This window comes from Bison bison, unplaced genomic scaffold, assembly GCF_000754665.1.
Source record: "Bison bison bison isolate TAMUID 2011002044 unplaced genomic scaffold, Bison_UMD1.0 scf7180017864146, whole genome shotgun sequence".
Classification (NCBI taxonomy): domain Eukaryota; kingdom Metazoa; phylum Chordata; class Mammalia; order Artiodactyla; family Bovidae; genus Bison; species Bison bison.
In genome coordinates, this window is record NW_011494718.1 from 5443558 (window position 1) to 5455746 (window position 12189).

The 12189-nt window shown below is 40.0% G+C and overlaps 1 protein-coding gene across 2 annotated transcripts in view; it reads right to left on the reverse strand.

Moving 5' to 3' along the window:
• The window catches only part of FAM160A1 (family with sequence similarity 160, member A1), a 280052-nt gene that overhangs the window by 245354 nt on the left and 22509 nt on the right, over positions 1-12189 (reverse strand). Inside the window, exon 1 of one of the 2 annotated variants that reach the window (XM_010840750.1) lies at positions 7405-8671. The exons of the other annotated variant lie outside the window; for it this stretch is intronic. The gene's annotated coding sequence lies outside the window, so the exon portion shown is untranslated. Of the gene's footprint in view, positions 1-7404; positions 8672-12189 lie in introns of those variants that run through there. 2 annotated transcript variants of the gene reach the window in all.

Here is a 12189-nt window from a genome sequence, read left to right on the forward strand (position 1 = left end):
AGATACCAAGGGAATATTTCATGCAAAGATGGGCTCAATAAAGGACAGAAACAGTATGGACCTAACAGAAGCAGAAGAGATTAAGAAAAGGTGGCAAGAATACACAGAAGAACTAAACAAAAAAAGATCCTAATGACCCAGATAACCATGATGGTGTGATCACTCACCTAGAGCCAGACATTCTGGAATGTGAAGTCAAGTGGCCTTAGGAAGCATCACGAAGAACAAAGCTAGTGGAGGTGATGGTATTGCAGTTGAGCTACTGCAAATCCTAAAAGATGATGCTATTAAACTGATGAACTCAACATACTAGCAAATTTGTAAAACTAAGCAGTGGCCACGGGACTAGAAAAAGTCAGTTTTCATTCCAATTCCAAAGAAAGGCAATGCCAAAGAATGCTCAAACTACTGCACAACTGCACTCATTTCACATGCTAGCAAGGTATGCTCAAAATCCTTCAAGCTAGGCTTCAACAATATGTTGAACTGAGAACTTTCAGATGTATAAGCTGGATTTAGAAAAGGCAAAGAAACCAGAGATCAAACTGCCAACATCCCTTGGATCAAAGAAAAAGCAAGATAATTCCAAAAAAACATCTACTTCTGCTTCACTGACTACACTAAAGCCTTGAACTGTGTGGATCACAACTAACTGTGGAAAACTCTTAAAGAGATGGGAATACTGGACCACCTAACCTGCCTCCTAAGAAATCTGTATGCAAGTCAAGAAGCAACAGTTAGAACCGGACATGGAACAATGGATTTGTTCCAAATTGAGAAAGGAGTACATCAAGGCTGTATATGTCACTCTATTTAACTTCTAAGCAGAGTATACCATGCAAGCTGCCAGGCTGAATGAAGCACAAGCTGGAATCAAGATTGCCAGGAGAAATATCAGTAACCTCAGATATGCAGATGACACCACCCTTATGGCAGAAAGTGAAGAAGAACTAAAGAGCCTCTTGATGAAAGTGAAAGAGGAGAGTGAAAAAGCTGGCTTAAAACTCAACATTCAAAAAATGAAGATCATGGCATCCAGTCCCATCACTTCATGGCAAATAGATGGAGAAACAATGGAAACAGTGAGAGACTTTATTTTGGGGGGCTCCTAAATCACTGCAGATGGTGACTACAGTCATGAAATTAAAAGATGCTTGCTCCTTCGAAGAAAAGGTATCACAAGCCTAGACAGCATATTAAAAAGCACAGATATCACTTTGGTGACACAGGTCCATAGGGTCAAAGCTATGGTTCTTCTAGTAGTCATGTATGGATATGAGAGTTGGACTATAAAGAAAGCTAAGCGCCAAAGAATTGATGCTTTTGAACTGTGGTGTTGGAGAAGACTCTTGAGAGTCCCTTGGACTGCCAGGAGATCCAACCAGTCAATCCTAAAGGAAATCAGTCCTGAATACTCATGGAAGGACTGATGCTGAAGCTGAAACTCTAATACTTTGGCTACCTGACGCGAAGAAGTGACTCACTGGAAAAGACCCTGACGCTGGAAAAGATTGGAGGTAGGAGGAGAAGGGGACAACAGAGGATGGATGACATGGTTGGTTGGACAGCATCACCAACTTGATGGACATGAATCTGAGCAAGCTCCGGGAGTTGGTGATGAACAGGGAAGGCTGGCATGCTGCAGTCCATGGGGTGGCAAAGAGTTAGACATGATTGAGTGACTGAACTGAACTGAACATTTAAACTAGTTGCTTGTATATCCAAAAGGTATGAATGTTGAAAATAATTTGACATCCTGGCACATTTATAAATATGATTACTCTTTATAGTTAATTTTTCATTTGATTCCATGGAGTATTCTAGTCATACATTACTATTCATCAAACCTCTCTAACTTCTTTTTCATTCTATTGTTCACCTGCATTAACTTGTGATTCCAAAATACCATTAATAAAGAGCGAAAACAGTAGATATCTTTATTTTGTTTCTGATTTTAAGGGTCACAAATTTCCTGTTAAGCCTGAGACGGTTTTTAGGTTGAGAAGAACATAGTTTACTAAGGATATTTTCCTACTAAATTTTGAGGGTTTTAAAAAAGAAATCAATAATCAATATTGAATTTGCTCACATGCCTTTTCTATAAAAATGATATGATTTTTTTCTATTTATATTTAACAAGATGATATCTTTAATAAGCTTCGTACCACTGAACCTTTCTGCATTCCTACAACAGTCCTCACTTGTTATGGCATTTTGTTCTTTCAGTGCAAAATGCATATCAAAGGGCATCTCACCCCATCCTCTAAGCCACCCCAAGAGGTGTGCGCTGGCACCACGGCTGCACTGGCCCTCACCCCCTGTAACCCCGCTCTCCCCGCTGCTCTGCCTCTTATGCGGTGCCTGCCAGACTTGCTGCTCCCTGAGATCATCTTTCCCCAGGAATCCTCAAATACCCTTCCGCTCTTCATGTACATCTCTGCCGACATGGCACCTCCACACAGAGGCCCTCTCTGTCTACTGTCGACCGTGTAAAACAGACAGGAATCACCTTCCTATCTTGTCACTCTATCCCTGAACCCATTCTATTTTTCTCTGTAGCAACCGTCACCATCCAGCATATTATATTTCACTTCTACTATTTTATATTCCATCTCCCCAGTAGCATGCAAGCTCCGTTGAGAGCAGGAGTTTTGTCTGCTTTGCTCACTGCTCATTTTCTAGCACCGAGGATAAGCCTGGCACACAGAAATTAATATTTGTCGAATGAAGGAACAAACAAATGAATGAACAAATGAGCACTCATTTTATAGACAAGAAAGCCGAAGCTAAAAGAGATGAAGTCAAATCATACAGTGGCAGAGCTAGGACTGAAACCCAAGTCAAACCTCCAACTCCCTGCCCTTTACCCTTGAAACAAATGACAGGTGATTTTAGGCCATGGAAAATGCTCATGTATCTTATGAATACTAAAGTACGATTCATGGGACTTCCCTGGCAGTCCAGTGGTTAAGACTCCATGCTTCCCATGTAGGGGGCACAGGTTTAAGCTCTGGTCAGGGAACTGAGATCCTAGCTGCTGCGGGTATGGCCAAAAAAACAGTAATTATAAAAATGAAGTGCAAGTTAGAGATGCCATTGAGAGACGGCCCTGTTAAATGAATTAAGTAAGCAAAAGAACTAGAAGACGGCCTCCACAGACTGGTTCTGGAGCCCAAGGGGGTAATCTCCAACACTACACTGTCCAACAAGGTCACCTTTAGCCATGTAAGGTTACTGAAACTTGGAATGTGGCTTCTGCGACTAAGGGACTCAACATTTATTTCATTTTAATTAATTGAAGTCTAAAATTGATACTGATTCAGTTACTAGAACAACTTGGGTGTGAAACTACTTTTTCAACTATACATTTTATGCAATCTCAACAGAGATCAAGCATTTCTGGTGAAAAGCAGGCATTCAAATATAGAGGTGCTTTAAATATAAAATCCTCACCAGAGTTCAAAGACGGAGCATGAAAAGAGAGTGTAAAAGATCTCATTAATAATATGTTCATTTTAAAAATGTGTATTTGGTTGCGCCGGGTCGCAGCACATGGCATCTTTTATCGCAGCCTGTAGGTTCTTCAGTTGCAGCACGCGACTTCTTGGTTGCAGCCTGTGGGATCTAGTTCTCTGAGCAGGCACGGAACCCAGGCCCCCTGCATTGCGAATGTGTAGTCTTAGCCATTGGACCACCAGGGGAGTCACCCACAATATGTCCATATTGATTACATGTTGGAAAAACAACACTTTGGACAGATTAGATTAAATAAAATACATTACTAAAATTAAAAAAAAAAGAAAAGAAGGTAGCCTCTAAAGAATTCCCTGGAAAATACGGTCATTACATTAAGGCAGCTCTCCTCTCCCAACACTTATGAGCCTCACAGCAAGCCTCCCAAGGCTCTGACCTTCATCCACACATGTCCTTGTGTAGCCAGAGGGTAAAACTGATGTTTCAAGGCCACATGGTCATTGAACATGTGTGTACTGCTGCAGCTGGCAGACACAAGTACTGGAAGCACACTCTGCCAGGGACTAGCCATATTACGGCCAACAGAGATACCAAGAGCCTGGCTTTGAAAAGTTATTTGCTTGGGACTTCCCTGGTGGTTCAGTGGCTAAAACTCCACACTTACGATGCAGGGGGTCCAGGTTCAATCCCTGGTCAAGGAATCAGACTGCACATGTTGCAATCTAATCTAAACATCTAAAGACCCTGCATACTGATTGTGGTTTAATCACTAAGTTGCGTCCGCCTCTTGCAACCCCATGGACTATAGCCCACCAGGCTCCTCTGTCCATAAAATTCTCCAGTCAAGAATACTGGAGTGGGTCGCCATTTCCTTCTCCTGGGTCGGATCTTCCCCGACCCAGGAATCAAATCCAGGTCTCCTGCATTGCAGGCAGATTCTTTACCAACTGAGCTACAAGGGAAGCTCCATGCCACAATGAAAATCAAAGATCCCAAGTACCCACAACTAAGATCCAGCACAGATAAATAAATACTTTTTTTTAATTAATAAATGTGTATGTACTTAAAATTGAAAAAAAGAAAGAAAACTATTTGCTCCTTTAAAGCCTAAGACTCTCTTTTGGTTTCAACAGGACAACCTATAATCAAATATTCTTCACAATCTTTTCCCTCTGCCATCATTGGGACATTTTCTTGAACCAATTTTAAGCTAAAAACAAAATTTCAGAAATCATTTCTGACATTAAACAGTATCTTTCTTATTTTTTTTCCCAGCATTCAATCAAACCCTGTATTTTAAATCTGTGGGGCTGATCCAACACTGCAATGTGTCACATTTAATTCCATCCGTGTACAGTGTAATGAACAAAGATTTGAGCTAGTGAGGCATAACTAAATGTTTTGAACCTGTGAACTGAAAAAGCAAGGCTCATTTGTGTTATTTCTAAATAGTAAATAAAATCATTTCCAACATCCCACTATCAAATGACAGTAATTTTTCTACTGGCACACACTTGAGGAACGCCACAAAAGGACTTTTCTAACAGTTCGTTTTATTGTTGTGCATAACCTTCTAAATATCTCTCTGCTGGCTTCTATTCAAAGATAAATGGAAGGCAGTAAAATTTATGGAAAATGTATTCAGCTGCTTAAAATACATCAACCAAAAGAAAAAAGATTTTAAGGCTGTATTAAGTTGGGAAATTATATCTCCTTCACTGAGTCTCTGGTTTCAATGACAGGGGACGAAACCAACAGATCCATCAAGTTTCCTGTTCCCTCCTGTGCAGAGCCCAGTTCTCCTATTTCAAACTCTCACCTTGGTCAAGGCCAGAGTAAACACCTGTCTTTCACATTTTTACACAACGTCACTTTGTGCGCCACAAACACAAGCTCTCATACCAAGGAGGAAGCACATTCCAGTACACGGAACAAATGCCCATTAGACCAGTCTGTTGACTGTTCCCTTGACTTGCTCGGCTGTCAAGATAATGAAGAGAAGAAAAAGATCTTTCTGTAAAACTGTAAATGGTAACCTTATAAGTGTGCCCTTTAAGCTATTCACACAGAGAAAGGTTAAATAAAACTTCAGTTAAGGTTTAAAATTGAGCTAAAAATATTATTTTCTAGCACTTGAGCAATATATTGCAAGATCTTACTAAAATATGAGTATTAAAGTGAAGTCAACCGGTCAGTTCTTACATTTTCATGGATCAAGGAAGAAACTTTAGAGGGATTTTTTTTTTTAACTAACATTTCAAAGATACCATACTCTATAAAATAAAAAAGAAAATGACAGTTGTACCAGTTTGCTAAGTCGCTTCAGTCGTGTCCGACTCTGTGCGACCCCATAGACAGCAGCCCATGAGGCTGCCCCGTCCCTGGGATTCTCCAGGCAAGAACACTGGAGTGGGTTGCCATTTCCTTCTCCAGTGCATGAAAGTGAAAAGTGAAAGTGAAGTCGCTCAGTCATGTCCAACCCTCAGCGACCCCATGGACTGTAGCCCACCAGGCTCCTCCATCCATGGGATTTTCCAGGCAAGAGTGCTGGAATGGGGTGCCATTGCCTTCTCCACGTACCAGTTTAGAATGCCTGAAAATAGAGAAGTGAGGGAATTTAAACAGAATAACTATTTTAAACTATTTGGCTTCCCTGGCGGTTCAGCTGGTAAAGCATCCGCTTGCAATGCCAGACCTGGGGTTCAATCCCTGGGTTGGGTAGATCCCCTGGAGAAGGGAACAGCTACCCACTCCAGTATTCTGGCCTGGAGAATTCCATGGATGGGGTCTCAAAGAGTCGGACATGACTGAGCAACTTTCACTTTCAAAGACACTGGCATTCAACTTCTTGGTTTGAGTCCTTGTGTGCTTGTGTAATGTATTGTAAAAATAGAGAAATGAGGGAGTCTAAATAGTGTAATTATTTTAAAAGGAGACTAAAGTCTTTAAATTTAAAAAAGAGTAGTATTGAACTTCCCTGGCAGTCCAGTGGTTAAGAATCCATCTGCCAATGCAGGGGACCCTGGTCTGGGAAGATTCCACAAGTACCAAGACATCTCAGACGACTGCATGCCACAGCCACTGGCCTGCACGCCCCGGAGCCCGTACTCTGCGGTGAGAAGCCCACGCACCACAGCTAGACAGCAGCCGCTGCTCACAACCGGAAAAGCCTACACGCAGCAGCCAAGACCCAACACAGCCAAATAAACAAGTAAATGATAAGTAACTTTTTAAAATAAGATTAGTATTGAGAAAAATTCACCTTAATAAAACTCAGCTTAATATAAGAACATAATATATTCATATTGCATAATACCACTTCAAATTTCATTAGTCCTTTCTCTATCCCTAGACTTCCAGGGATCTCTATAAATATTGTCCATTTACCAGTATAAAAGAAAAAGGCACTGCTATTATCATTTTCAAACACATAAGAGATTTAAGTAACAAAAAAAAAGAAAAGATATGAAGTTTCAGGATATTTCAAAGCAAAGAAAACAGGAAGTATACTTTTTCAGCTTGGGTTTTTTAAGGCAATCAGGGTGAAACATACAATAAAAATTAAAATATACGCAATACAGTTCAGGCTTAAGTAAGCAAACAGTCCTGGATTTTATTGGCCAACAGTCTTGCCACACACTTACAGAAAAAACACACTTGGTAGAATGCCAAATTCCTACTCCAACATTCAAAAATACATTTTTATATCCAATTTTATATCAACTGCATGTTTTATAATTCTAACAAACAGACTAACATCAAGCATTACCACTCTCATTTTTGTCTTTGAATCATAGAAGCAAGAAATGTTGAGAAGCATGAAGTAGCTGACAAATTCTAACTTTCATATGAAACCTCTAACTGAAAACAGTAAGACAAAGAAGTGAGAGAAGTCACTACAAAAATATTGAGCAAGAGGAAAAGACCCACCGTTTTCAGAGGTGGGCTCAGAAAGGAACGTGCAGGCAACATCCTGGGCAGTCACGGGGCACACTGTACGTGTCTCTATTTTATCTATTTATATGTTTATCCCCCGTGGAGGCCCTGGTCTCCTTCAAGGCACGGACCTGGCTTTATATATCATCCTGGCCTATCAGCGACTGAATTCAAATAAATAAACCAAGTGCTGAGTCATTAACCTTTCTTAAATTCTCTTGACAAAAAATATTCACAGCATTTGTGTTATGCAAATTTCATCTCAGTTAGAAAGGTACCAAAAGAAAAGTATGGCCTGAACACATGTTAAAAGCCAAATGGCAGGAAAAGGGTTTTTTTTAATTATTGAAGTAAAAGTATTCTGAAGTCAGATCATGAGTCACTGGACTCTAACATAAGGTGATATGTTTTACAATAAACAATAAGCCATGTAATCACATAGGTATTTATTTCCTAACTCGAAATATGTCCAGAGTCCTCAACTCTCCAGACAGGTGAATATACAACCTCAAAAAACCCATCAACTTCTGAGTGGTGTCTGGGACAGCTGACTGACATGCTGTCAAAACTTACTTTCTTTATTTAGAGGCAAATAGATTCTATAATACTAGGTCCCACAGTAGGGAGCATGAATTTAGAGTGCTGGGGTTTCATCCTTATGAAAAAAACTACAGTAGTGTTTTTTAAAAGAATGATCTCAGGAGACATTCAGAGTTAAAAGGAACTTGAACTTTGGGGAAGTATGGAGGCCTGCTCTGCTCCTAGCCTCAGGTATTTGAATCTATTCTGCTTCTTCCAAGAAATGTAAGACACTACCATGAGCTGAGGGACTGAACATGGCCCCAGAGCTCCTGACCAAGCACCTGCCCCTCATCTCCCTTAGTCTTCTCCACACCTGCATCCATCGATTCCTCTGAGATCAAAGCAACAAAAAATCCCACACAAGTAAAAATGTGATCTTTGGCCTTGCATTTTGAAAGGTCAAGTCCACACTAGCCAGTGTTCGAGGCAATTACCTATAATAAAGGGCTTCCTTGATAGCTCAGTTGGTAAAGAATCCACCTGCAATGCAGGAGAAAATCATGCCCGCTGTCTTCACCTCACAAATTAAAATCCTACAGCAAAAGGGCAAAGGGGCAACAGATCAAAGAAGAAAAAGAGAACTTTAGTAGAAAAATGCAGAAGACAAAGATATTACTATTAATCTATGCAACAAAAGCAGTTCTAAGAGGAAAGTTCATAGCAGTAGACCTCAGGAAACAATCTCAGACAACCTAACCTTACACTTACAGCAACCGGAGAAAGAAGAAATAAACAAAATCCAAAGTTAGTATAAGGAAAGAAAGCATAAAGATCAGAACAGAAATAAATGAAATAGGAGACTTTAAGAGAGAATAGCATTGAAACATGTATAGGACCATATGTGAAATAGATGAGCAGGCCAAATTCGATGCATGAAGCAGGGCACTCAAAGCTGGTGCACTGGGACCACCCAGAGGGATGGGGCGGGGGGGGGGTTTGGGACAGGGGGACACATGTACACCCGTGGCTGATTCATGTCAGTGTATGGCAAAACCCACCAACATATGGTAAAGTAATTAGCCTCCAATTAAAATAAATAAATTAATTTAAAAAAACAAAACAGAAAAGATCAAAGAAACAAAAAGCTGGTTCTTTGAAAAGAAAAAACTGATAAACCTTTAGCCAGACTCATCAAGAAAAAAATGGAAGGACCCAGATCAATAAAATCAGAAATGAAAAAGGTGAAGTTACAAGACACCACAGAAATATAAAGGATCAGAAGACACTACTACAATCAATTATACATCAAGGAAATGGACATCCTGGAAGAAACTGAAAAATTCTTAGAAAGGGACAATTTCCCAAGATTGAAGCAAGGAGAAACAGAAAATATGAAGACTTATTACCAGTATTCAAACTAAATCAGTAATTTTAAAACTCCCAACAAACAGAAGTTCAGGACCAGATGGCTTCACAGGTGAATTCTATCAAACATTTAGAGAACAGTCAACACCCATCCTTCTGAAACTATCCCAAAAATCCACAGAAGAAGAAACACTTCCAAACTCATTCTATGAGACCACCATCACCCTGATACCAAAACCAGACAAGGAGATCACAAAAAAAGAAAACTACAGGCCAATATCACTGATGAATACAGATGCAAAATTCCTCAACAAAGGGACTTTACTGATAATTCAGTGGTTAAGAATCTGCCTTGCAATGCAGAGGATGCAGGTTGAATCCGTGATCAGGGAACTAAGATCCTACATGCTGTGCTGTGCTTAGTCCCTCAGGTGTCCAACTCTTATGACCCCACAGACTGTAGCCTGCCAGGCTCCTCTGTCCATGGAATTCTCCAGGCAAAAATACTGAAGTGGGTGGCCATGCCTCCTCCAGGGGATCTTCCCAACCCAGGAATCGAAACCAGGTCTCTCGCATCTCAGGCAGATTCTTTACCATCTGAGCCACCAGAGAAGCCCAAGATCCTACACGCCGTGGAGCAATTGAGCCCAAATGCCACAACTAGAGAGTCCCAGTGCCACAACAAAAGATCCCACACGACACATCAAAGATCCCAAGGGCCAAAACTAAGACCCAACACAACCAAACAAATAAACAAACATCCTCAATAAAATACTAGCAAACTTATTGCAACAATGCGTTAAAAAGTTCATACACCATCCTTGATTAGAATTTATCCCAGGAGTGCAAGGGTTTTTCAATATCTGCAAATCAATGTGCACGCGTGCCTGCTAAGTGACTTCAGTCATGTCCAATTCTTTGTGACCCTATGGACCATAGCCCACCAGGCTCCTCTGTCCATGGTATTCAATACTCACTTATGATAAAACTCTCTAGAAAGTGAGCATAGAGAGAACCTACCTCAACATAATAAAAGCCATATATGACAAACCTACAGCAAACATCACTCTCAATGGTGAAAAGCTGAAAGCATTTCCTCTAAGATCAGGAATAAGATGAGGTTATCCAGTCTTGCCGCTTTTATTCAACATAATAATAGTTTTGGAAGTCCTAGCCACTGCAATAAGAGAACAAAAGGAAATAAAAGGAACCCAAACTGGAAAGAAGAAGAAACTGTCACCATTTACAGTATGCTATACACACAAAACCCTAAAGTTGCCACTAGAAAAATACTAAATCTCATCAATGAATTCAGTAAAGTTTCAGGATACAAAATTAATAGAGAGAAACCTGTTGCATTTCTACATATTAACAGTTAAATATCAGAAAGAAAAATTAAGAAAACATTTAAATTTTTAAATCTCACTTAAAGACCAACACAGATGGAAAGATATACTTGTCTTAGACTGGGAGAATCAAAATTGTTAAAATGACTATACTACCCAAGCAATCTACAGATTCAATGCAATTCCTATCAAATTACCAGTGGCATTTTTCACAGAATGGGAACAAAAAAATTTTTTTATTTGTATGGAAACACAAAGGCCTCAAAGAGCCAAATCAATCTTGAGAAAGGAGAACCGAGCTGGAGGAATCACACTCTCTAACTTCAGACTATACTACAAAGTTACTATAATCAAAACACTATGGTACTGGCACCAAAAAAGACATATAGTTCAATGGAATCAGATAGAAAGCCCAGAAATAAACCCACTCACTTACGGTCAATTAATCTATGACGAAGGAGACAAGAATATAAAATATAGAAAAGACGGTCTCTTCAATAAGAGGTACTGGGAAAACTAGCCAGTCACATGTAAAAGTATGAAATTAGAACATTATCTAATACCATATACAAAACTTAACTTAAAATGGATTAAAGACCTAAATGTTAAGACTGGATACTACAAAACTGCTGGAGGAAACCATAGGAAGAACACTCTTTGACATAAATCACAGCAATATTTTTTGGACCCATCTCCTAGAGTAATGGAAACAGAAACAAAAATAAACAAATGGGACCTAATTAAGCTTTCAGGCTTTTGAACAGCAAAGGAAACCATAAATAAAACTAAAAGGCAACCTACAGAATGGGAGAAAATATTTACAAAGAATGCCGTGGACAGGGGCTTAATGTCCAAAACATACAAACAGCTCATACAACCCAGAAACAACAACAGCAAAAACAACCCAATCAAAAAATTGGCAGAAGACTTAAAAAATCATTTCTCCAAAGAAATCATATAGATGGCCAACAGGCACATGAAAAGATGCTCAACATCACTAACTGTTAGAGAAATGCAAATCAAAACCACAATGAGGTATCACCTCACACAGGTCATAATGGCATCATCAAAAACTCTGCAAATAATACATGTTGGAGAGTGTGGAGAAAAGGGAACCCTTACACACTGTTGGTGAGAATGTAAATTTGTGCAGCCACTATAAAGAACACTATGGAGTTTCCTCAAAAAACTAATAGAATTACTATCACTTCAGTTCAGTCACTCAGTCGTTTCCGACTCTTTGCGACTCCATGAATCACAGCATGCCTGGCCTCCCTGTCCATCACCAACTCCCAGAGTTTACCCAAACTCATGTCCATCAAGTTGGTGATGCCATCCAGCCATCTCATCCTCTATCGTCCCCTTCTCCTCTTGACACCAATCCCTCCCAGCATCAGGGTCTTTTCCAATGAGTCAACTCTTCGCATGAGGTAGCCAAAGTATTGGAGTTTCATTTCAGCATCAGTCCTTCCAATGAACACCCAGGACTGATCTCCTTTAGGATGGACTGGCTGGATCTCCTTGCAGTCCAAGGGACTCTCAAGAG